A 10995-nucleotide genomic window follows, 5' to 3' on the forward strand; every position below is an offset into this window, starting at 1 on the left:
TTCCTCTGGATCAGGGGATAAATGCTGTAAATGTAAAATGGCGCCAGCGTTTTTATAGCAGGGAAGTCGTGCTTTTAAAGTATACTGGCGACGATAAAGTTTTGTTTTGTGCTCAGAATGTACTCATATTTCGGGAAATATATCACCTGAACGTATAATGTGAGCTGAGCGCGGTGACTCCTTGCTGGTTTATGAATATTAACCTGTGATATTCCAGTCATAATTGCTCATATCGAAATGATGGGCTATTTTTCATGTGATGAAATATGACATAAACATTGTTTTGTGTTTATTTAATGCTTGAGTAATATTAAATATGAATGGAGGATGAATGCCTCTGGGAAAATAAATATAACTGAACAGAAAAATCTTCTGCCTCTTTTTTTATTTGTAGCTGTGGCACATATCACTGTCGGTAGGGACGCACACAGGAACCCCCACAACTAGTCTCCTTAACCCCATCTCCAGCCTGGCTCCTTGCTGCAGCGTGCACATCACCACGGTGACCAGATGCTTGCTACTGCTTCCCACCTGTTGCCGGTGCGGGCGCTGCCTGCTACTGAACTCTTTCACATACCTGCCCTGCTGCATGAGCATCAACATGGCAAACAGAAGTTGTTCCAGATCACCTCTGCCCCTGCCCTGTTTCCATGAAGCGCTGCCTACATGTATTTTCACCCCACAGTCTGCTTCCAGCTCCAGCCCCATGTCAGTGAATGCACCCCCTGGATCGGCCTTGACAGTATGAACGAACAATCAGTAAATATATTATTTTTAAAAAATCATGAAATAAGTAAAAAATGAACAAACAACATGTTATTCTCTGCTGTGGAATAAAAGGTGTATGTTGCATTTTTGCACATAACTTTGGGTATTCCTGTGAACCCAGGAACCCTGCACCTTCCCTTTTTCATTATTACATTATTGGCCAGTGTGAAGTATTGGTCATGTGGACATCTTGGTTTGGAATGGGAGCCGTGGGCCCTTGTTTCCTCCTCTTCTCCTGTATCTGTTGAGAAATCCCACCACTGGTTCATACTTTCTTCCTGGCACTTTGAATTTCACAATCTGGTGGAGGGATGTATAGCCATGCAGAATGTAGTAGAGAGCCATCTGAGTGACGTGTTCCCTGGTGTCCAAGAGGAACTTCTACTGTCATCTTCATTATCACTGATATCTGTTTCAGAAACATAAAGTTTGAGTCAGTAAAATTGCAACCAGAATAAAAACAGCTTGATATTACACATCAAATTTGATATAAAAATGTGTATTGAGGATAGAGATACACTTCTGGTATTAGTTTGGTGAACACTTCTACAGAAACCCATCAGTTGTGTAAAATCTGTGTACAGTAAATCTGTCAAAAGGAATGCATGTGCTTTTTAATGCATAAAAGTCTTTAAATTTGCATAATTTGACTTCAGATTGTAAATCTGGAAGCTGAATTTTACCAGCCCATGATGATGGTGTACGGTGATTTCCACTCTAAATGATGTACAAACTACAGATCCCATAATGCAGTGCACACTTTGCTGAGAAACGGAGTGCCCGGCGCACTGAGTTCGCTGAGGATCTGAAGTTTGTGTGTTATTAGCGCTTCGTATCTCTGGGCCTTAATAATGAATATTTAAAGTGATCTCTCGGACCACGATTTTGACACCCCTGCCTTAAAGAATCCTAATATATTAAAATGACCAATAAAGACCAATTTGGTCAAATTAAATAGAAATTAATAATAGATAGAATCGTGAAGAGCATTACAAATTCATGGCAACGTAGATGCCTAGCATTTGGATATTTAGCATTTTCTTTACAGTCAGCAGTAGATTCATTTTTTGGACATTTCAGAATTTGTATAATTTTCTACAAAGATCACATCCAAATTCATGTATTTGTTCTTTTTTATCTGATTTTTTTACTGTGGATTATGAGACTTATTGTTCCTGTTGTCATGTGAATGTTTATTTTTTTATTTTTTAAATTTAAATGTTATGTTTTTATGTTTTAAAATCCTTATTTTTGGGGATTCAGACTCTGTACCGAAGGTTCTGGAAAGAGTTTGATTGTGTGACTCATGAGACGTTATTTTATACGTTACAATACAGTGGGGTCCCCAACTCCTTAATTAAGATTATATCCTTTTGATTCACTCATCAGTCTACGTATGTTAAATGGCGTAACTGTGTGTCCGTCCCTTTTGATGTTTGTCATGTGGTTAGTAAAGGAAGTGTTCTGTCATCTCTTCTTTTTAATGTATACATGGATGTGTAGTCGGTGGAACTATAATCAATAACCTGACGTGTGCAGATGATTTAATGATCTACTGTCCATACAGTGCTGGCCTTCAAACGTTACTGAGGGTCTGTTCACAGCACGGTTCAGAGTTTGAGATCACTTATAATGTGTATCACTTATATGTGTATAATCTGCATTTAAGTGTTCTCTCTCTCATTTTCCATGACCGAAATGTCATGATGACATATTTTCTGTTCCTTTGGTGCGCAAAAACTCTTTACCATAGACACACCTCGTAGATATATACACTAGATGTTGCATTCAGCCCCTCAGCAAAGTCACTGCCATATTTTGACGTGGTTCCGAGCTAATTAAATCACACTTCTCTGAAAATTACAGACCAGAGCATCTGTCTTCCCACCCCACCTCATGCTTGTAGTAGGAGTGTAGTTTAAGTTCATTTTGAAGGAAAAAATACCTATATGGAGATAGCTTACTTGTATGTTCAAAAAGTTATGTTAACAAAAGGCTTCTCTATCAATTTACGAACCAAAACAATAAAAATCACTTCTCAAATTTGCCAGTTTATGTATTCTGTATTTTGTATGACACCTTGCCTTCCAGATGTTCATTCATTTAGGAGCTCTACCCAGACCTATTGACGCATTTGCTCCCAAAAAAATTTCCCATGCAGTATGGTGTTCCGGCTGGTCTCTTCCCAGTGAAATTCAGCTCTCGTTTCGGTCTCTGACTCTCTTGAGCTGCCACCATCTGGCACTCAGATTCCTGTTAATCAACTCTGCAAAACCCACAAGGTTGTAGGAGGTATCCGGCTTTGCAGTGCAGGCATGTCTGGCAAAGGTTGCCATGAGGTCTGAAGAGAGCTTGGCCAGGAGCTGCTGTACATGCGAAGAACTGCCCAACTCTGCAGCTACCTGATTAGTGTCCAGAGACTGGAGCAGGCCTACTAAGACCCGACACCAGAGCGCACCGGAGGTCACTTAAGAATTGTGCTTATTTCTCTCAATACTAAGTGGTGGGGCTGCCCATATCTTTGCTGAAGGGCTGTCAGAGCATGTTTGTATGGAAGTGGGCTATTCTCAGATTCATGATGAAGTTATGCAGAGCCATTTTCAACATAGCAAACTCTAAAGGATCATCATGAACGAAATTAGGAAATGAAGGGTCTTCTATACATCGTCAGTATGTTCTTGGGGTGACTGGGAACTAACCGAAGGAAGATCTACATGCTGGGAACATAAAATATCAGGTACCTGATTACAGGCCTGAGTGGGAACCTGCATTACTGTGCTTCTAGTTAGAACTCCACCTGGTGGTCATGGATGGGATTGGATGACACGCTATAACATGGACGTTATGACAGAAATACGTGTCTGCAGTAGCTGTTGCTGCTGTACTGGGTTAACATACGCTGGGGGCTGTACAGAGTGTAGCAGAGTTGCATCTGAAACAGGCAGAATACTAATGGCTATCCGGACATGAAAAGGTGAAGCGAGGTGTTACCTGGGAGGAGGAAGAGCAGGCAGATAGGTCCATGGCACTGATGGCTGCTGACAAGAGACTGACACTGATTCAAAAATCATTGATTATTATAAAACCCTTTCAATAATCTTAGTACAGCACTGAATGAAGAAACAAAATTGGCCTTCATGACACAACAGATGTGGGTTTGAATACATCATTATTTCAATGTTTGTCCATAACTATTTATTATCTTCCCAGTAATTTTTCTATACTTTTAATCGAAAAACAAGTAAATTACTGAATGATCTACAAAGTTTGAACTATAGTGTAAAAAAACAGAACACTTTTACCTGTATGTTGTGTCGTCCGCGGTGGACCCTGGCCCACTCCACGGGGGGTGGAATTAAAGCTCATTTTATTCACATGAATACTACATTAAACCCCACTGAAGATGAAGGTTAACTCCATCTGCATCGATGCAGCAAAGCATCTCATTTTCATTTTTCTTTTCTACAGTTAAAAGCCGGCAGTGTAATCTGACACTGAAATATTCTCCCCACAGTCTCATGTCTCTGTCTCAGTACTTGTTCATCTCAGTTTCGGGATGGGAACTAATGTGATAATTACAAGGGTGTTAAAACATAACTAGTTTAACAGATTAAAACCTAAAATGGGAAATGAGTGTGTGTGTGTGTGTTCTGGCACTCCAAGTTATTGTTCAGTTCATAAATCCTGGCAGATTAAAATAAACTCATCGGGCAGCGAGGTTGGAAGCATCTCCCAATTTCCTTTTTAAAAATGCGCTGCCTTTCCAAAATCTGGTGGTTTGCGCAACACTGGAAGGAAACGGGACCATCTGTGACCCCCTCTATAAATGTACATTCAGAAACAGTTACTACAACTAACAACGTTCTATAGTTCATGTAATACCAACAGAACTAACGTACTGATTTACTAAACTAGTTAACATTCCAAATTAAATAACTCAAAGCTGCATTACCATAGAGCAGTGGTCTCAAACTCCACTTTAGAAGTTATTTTAAACGGTGTAATTCACATAAAACCTTTTTTTGTATATTTGTATGCATCTTTACTGTGTAACAGCATTCACTGCCTCCAACGTGCAATAACTCCCCCAAATTCTACCTATAAAGAATAAAGAAATATTAATGAAGGGGACAACATCACTCACTCAGAGGTGCAAAGTTGGGGTGATGACTCGCAGCTTGGCGTAGATGGAACTCGCCTCCTTTCCTTTCTGGCTCTTTGTTTCTCTCCTGTCTGGTTTCGCCAGGCGCCGCACTGCTTGTAGTGTCATTTTTTTTATTTGCTGAGTTAAAACTGTCTAGAACGCCACGGACACCGTCGCCATCATCCTCACGTCTCCGCCGCAGTCAGTGCCAGAATCAGAATCAGAGTTTTCACGACTCTGCCGTAAAGCGCCAAAAAGACGCGCCCCGTTCAGAGAGAGAAATCCTGCCCGTAAACTTTGTAAAAGCTGTGACGCACGAACTCCCACATTCTCATCCTTTTTTACAAATAGCCCAATAAAAACATTTCATTAGGCGCACTTTAAAATGAGCCCTTAAGGTACACGTGCCAAACTCGCTATTAATATAACTCGGCGATATGAAGCGCTGATTGCACACAAACTACAGATCCCAAAATGCCGTGCGCACGTTGCTGAGCGCCCTACGCATTATTTGAATCGTTACATGCTGCAATACACGGATTTCGCCTGTATAGTTCAGCTCGACAAAAAGTCAGGAAAATAAAGCTCTACATCTGAGGTATTCAACTAAATTTAAAGAGGATCAGTTAGAAAATATTTCTAGAAACAAAGGTCCAAAAGATTATAACTGTTTAGTGTGAATAGTGTCCTATTCATTTTTCATTTAATCAACATTTGATGTAATTAATACCTAAAAAGTCTAATCAAATTAATTCAGAACAATTAAAAAACATTGACAATATTTATTGTCACATTACACAGAACTGAACATAAATGTATGACTGCTGATATGCATGTTTTATAGTTTACTAAAAAAGAGTAGGGCTGCATTTCATAATAAAAGGAAATTGTGCATAAAAATTGTGCATTTTTAAATAAAGTTCTGAACTTCAAAAAAATAAAGGGAGAATTTCCCCTTTTCTGACTCAGCAGACTTTTATAGAAAATAAACCAACAAATTTTAACAGTTAAACAATTTTAGACGCTCACTTTGTTCCCCTGTTATATTCCCCTGCTTTTTTGTTCAGTGAGAGAATTGATCTCTAGCTTGTCCTGCCAGGATTTTAAACCTGGGCTTGAATGGAGTCAGGGCCATTCTCATACAAATGTGGAGGTGCTCGATCGAGAGCCTGGAATGATATTTAGTTTTAATTATGTTCATTGTCGAGAAAGCTGTCTTGCAGTGGCGTGTGGAGCCAATCATGGTCAATATGTACAAGGCTACTTTGCTCAGACCAGGGAAAGTTGTCATAATAACCATTTGAAGCCAGAAAGTGGAAGGGTCAGTTCTTATAAACTGCTCTTTCAGGGCCACATCTTCTTGGAGATCGAGCAATTCTATCTGGAGAGGATCCAGCATTTGCCCATTCAAAGTGCTGTTTGACTTCCTTTGAGAACCCTCTGACAGCAGTGATGAGAAATGGATTCTGAAGGAATGTTGTGAGTTGCTGTCCAAAGCTGAAGCTGTAAAAACGGCTGCTGAAGTTCACAATCAGCTTATCAATAAAGCCAACGAAAGAAACAGCATCTCGTCATCCCTGAACCTGTTCCTGCACTGCTGGGAAGTGCGTGAAGTCTCTATGCAAGTCTTCCATGAAGACGTTTCCTCTGAAAGGAGCAGACAGATGTCATCAAGTCACAAATTGAATTGTCCTTTCCCTGTAGCCTCAAATTCAGATCATTCAAATGTGAAGCGATATCAACCAAAAAGGTCACATTGTCCATCTGTTTCTCATTTTGTAAAAAGAGAGAAAACTCTTTTGCCTTCTGACTTCTTAGTTCTACCAAAAAAAGATGCTGCTTCCCTCCTAATGGACCACAAGCATGCTAACACCCTGCCTTTCCTGAGCTGTTTCGCATTATCGTGCAGCAAAATATCATCAGCATCGACTTCTCTGAGGAATTCTCGATGCGATGCTGGTAGGAAGAAGATGCCCTGAGAAAAATGATCATTTGCCTCATTGTATTCATCACCTCAGCATGCTCGTCTGACAGGGAGAGACTGAGGACAGATTGGTGAATGATGCAATGGTAAGATGTGAATTCAGGATTGTCTTATTTCAGTCTCGCTACAGCTCCTTTCTCTCTCCCTATCATAGCAGGGGCTCCATCTGCAGTTATTAAAATCACTTTTTTGGCTCTAGTCCTCTCTCTGTTAACAGCTCCTTAATGTCCATGTAGATGTCTTCTGGTCTGAAGTGAGGTGAGCCCTAAAAGATCTTCACAGAATTCTGTGGTCTGTGTTGAAATACCAGACGGACTAACAGTTGAGCATCGTCACACAAGTCAGTGGACTCATCCACAGATAAACCTTCACATGGTGCTGTACACTGGGGCAGTGGTGGCCAAGCACTGAGGTGCCACTGAGCAAAGCACCGTCCCCACACACTGCTCCCCGGGCGCCTGTCATGGCTGCCCACTGCTCACTCAAGGTGATGGGTTAAATGCAGAGGACAAATTTGTGTGCACTTCACTTTCTTTCTTCTTCTTTACACATGGCTTCATCTAGCTGGTTTAGCACATCCTGAGACAGTATTTCCCTTTTCTTTGTGGCAGAAGATGCTAACAACGGTATCTGTTTTATTTTATCTCAAAGCTCTTGTTTTCCATCAAGTAACGTTACTGACAACCTCTCAATCAGTAAATGGCTTTTTTGTGTTGACCCAAAATCCAAGCAGCTCTGAGGGAACACACATGAGCACATTGTTGGGCAGTGAATGTGTGACTCGGGATCCCTTTGGGCTGGTCGTATTGGATTCTGAGACTGCTTATTTTTAGTGATATTACCTCAGATTTTATTGGGAATGTTTCCATTATGTCTCATAATGCCGTTTCACATTGGCACTTTTAATAAGAGCCACGTTTTCTGAACAAATGAGGCTCGTAAGAATACATTTATTTATCATGAACATGGACATTTCTATGCAATATAAAAAGGGTTTAAAAGTTTTAAGCCACTAAAATCTGATTTATTTACTTTTAAACCCTATTTATTTTATTGTGGTCTCATGCTGAAGTAAAGAAGGCTGCATATCCGGATGAGCAGATGAGATCAATCAGAATACATGGATCTCCGTTCATAGCGTTCTATGGTAAACAGGTTGGTAATGTTGCCTGGAAGATCTTCGTGGACTGGGGGCTTTCTCTGCCATTAAACCCGCCGTTTACATATCTCTGATATTATCATAATGTCACATCTTAGTGGAACACGTAAAGGCAAAGGAGATTTACAGGTCACACACGCACTCATGTGACACTACAGGTGTCATATATTTAATACCACTGCAATGGTGCTGATATTTAATAATAGACACTTTATCTGTGAGGTTTTAGGGTGTACAGATATTACCAGATTCATAATGGTGTGTGTGTTTGTAGCTGCATTTGCAGTGGCTAATCCAGATTCGTTTTCCCTTTCAGAGGTGTCCCCTTTGACCCTCCGGCCTTGCAGCCATCATGAGGGTCTGCAGGACCTGCGGTGGGACCGACATTGATGTTGACCAGTCCAAGGGAGATGCAGTCTGCATGGGCTGTGGATCGGCCCTGGAGGACAACATCATCGTCTCCGAGGTCACTTTTTCGTAGAGCTCCAGCGGGAAACTATCGGCTGTGGGCCAGTTTGTGGCCGCAGGCACGAGAAGGAAATATAATTAAACCCAACCCACAATTTATTATCCCTCCATGTCAGGTCACTAGTGTGGTTCAAAATTATTTAATTAAAAGACTTTTACTAGATCTTGTAAGCACACTTACTGCTGGTCTAGCTGTTCTCAATAAAGGTTTTTGGATTGCCCTTTGTAGGGCAATAAAGCATTCTTTTTTTATGTTTTTTTATTGATAATATTAGTCATTGAAAAACTTTTTTTTCATAAGATGACACCGTGTGCATATAAATTGTATATACATTTTTAAAGGATGTAGTGAAACTAATTATAGGTTTTTCATCTTCTAAATGTAAAAATAAAAAGACAAATAAGTGCTACTTTCTGTTTAAGGCCACCACTTCCTCAGTATGAAAGTGAAGTGATCGTCATTGTGAAACACAGCACAGCACATGGTGCATACAACCCAGCAGCCCTGACAGGCGCCCGTGGAGCAGTAAGTGAGGACGGGGCTTTGCTCAGTGGCACCTCAGTGGCACCTTGGTGTTTTAGGGATTGAACCTGCAACCTTCTGATTATGAGTCCATTTCTGTATCTGCTAGGCCACCACTGCCCCACAAAACATCAACGCAACAAGAGCGAGAATCAAACCCCTAGTGGGCTGGCGATGGGGCAAAAAGTCCAGTTCAGTGTTTAATCTGATGCATGGTTGTGATGTATTATTTATATTCCTAGTATACACACATAAAAAGGGCACTCATTTGTCTTTATTTTTTTCAACTAAAACTATTTGCCTGGTTGCGATGTGTCACGGGAACAGGTTGAGATGCAGAGGTCTTTTTTCCCCAGCAGAGGGCGGTGCTCTATCGTTTAATGCCCCCTTTCCTACCAATACCTGAAGCGTTTAATATTCTTTTTCCAAAATATTTCAGTATTTTGTCACTGTGTTTATCTGATCAACACTGTTGCATGTAAATGTCTGTAAATTTGCTTTGTTTTTCTTGGCTGTTACATTTTGGTCTGGTTCTCGTTTCAGCTGCAGGAAATGCCCCTTCCATGGGTTCTGCTTTCTTTGCGGGGACAGGCAAGGAGTCCCAAGCCCAGACTGTGCAGAATGGTGATTAGTTTGGTGTCATTCGTACTGAATTTATTTATGTCCCCCTCATCCACATTGACTAATTACAGGTGAGTCCCCTGGGTCAGTGGTGGGTTAAGTATGTGGGTCAGCTGGGTCACAGGTACCAGGAACCTATTTCTCTTACCGCAGATTCAGCCTGAGCTTATTTACTGTACTGTAGAAAGACTTGGATGAAAAGACTGATTAATACGTCTGTCCATGGCGCTGATGTGAGATGGGATGTCAAAGGGTGAGTTCATAGACTGCAGGGCATGACACACTCACACACACACACACACACACACACACACACACACACACACACACACACACACACACACAAGCTGCTCACATTGTATGTACTGATATTATGATAAATTCTGCAGATTCAACCCTAATAACGGAAAGTGAAAGTGAAGTGATTGTCACACGTGATACACAGCAGCACAGCACACGGTGCACACAGTGAAATTTGTCCTCTGCATTTAACCCATCACCCTGAGTGAGCAGTGGGCAGCCATGACAGGCGCCCGGGGAGCAGTGTGTGCGGACGGTGCTTTGCTCAGTGGCACCTCAGTGGTACCTTGGCTGATCGGGATTCAAACCAGCAACCTTCTGATTACGGGGCCGCTTCCTTAACCACTAGGCCACCACTGCCCCAAAAAATGTCCATTGCATTGGCCGGGAATCGAACCTGGGTCCACTACATGGGAAGCAGCTATGCTCACCACTATACCACCAATGCACTGCGTTGGTTCTTTTAAAATACCACAGATTCTGCATAAGATGAGCACCAAGTGGCTTTCTTTTGTACCTACAGCTTGTGAAATCTCCTGCTGACCAAATCTCAAACTCCACTAAATCTGTTTTTACTGCCTGCCTGAAATTCCAATTAAAACAGTGATTTGTTTAGCAGCTGTTGCTAAGTGACTGACTGACTGGTCTCCAGTAACAGCCTCTGTTAGCAGAGCCCTTTAATTATGGGCTGAAGTGATCCTTAAATTCACAGTTCTCATGGACGTGCATCCTGATCTTCATGATGTTCAGTTATCTGCGTTCTTTCCCCAGATCTTTCAGATGGGTCACCCCTGGAGGCATGACATCACTTCCTGCCTCACAGCAGGCACTTCCTGTGCCAGGCCCAGAGGTCTATTAGCATGTCATCTGGCGCCACACCTTAAATCTCAGACTCTCCTATCAGAATCGTCTGAATCGTTTCCAGTGTCTCGGGTGTCTGAGTCTAAAGAACATCCATGAGGTCGGGGTGGGAGGAGGGGACGACGCACACATCCTAATCTTGCCTCGGGACTGCTGCTCCAATGGAC

At 41.6% G+C, this 10995-nt stretch overlaps 1 non-coding gene across 1 annotated transcript; it reads right to left on the reverse strand.

Moving 5' to 3' along the window:
* Positions 1 to 10343: 10343 nt before the first annotated feature.
* Positions 10344 to 10415, reverse strand: trnag-ccc (transfer RNA glycine (anticodon CCC)). Its single transcript has one exon. It is a non-coding gene; the product is annotated as a tRNA-Gly (tRNA).
* Positions 10416 to 10995: the final 580 nt, after the last annotated feature.

The sequence above is a fragment of the Denticeps clupeoides genome, unplaced genomic scaffold, assembly GCF_900700375.1.
Source record: "Denticeps clupeoides unplaced genomic scaffold, fDenClu1.1, whole genome shotgun sequence".
Classification (NCBI taxonomy): domain Eukaryota; kingdom Metazoa; phylum Chordata; class Actinopteri; order Clupeiformes; family Denticipitidae; genus Denticeps; species Denticeps clupeoides.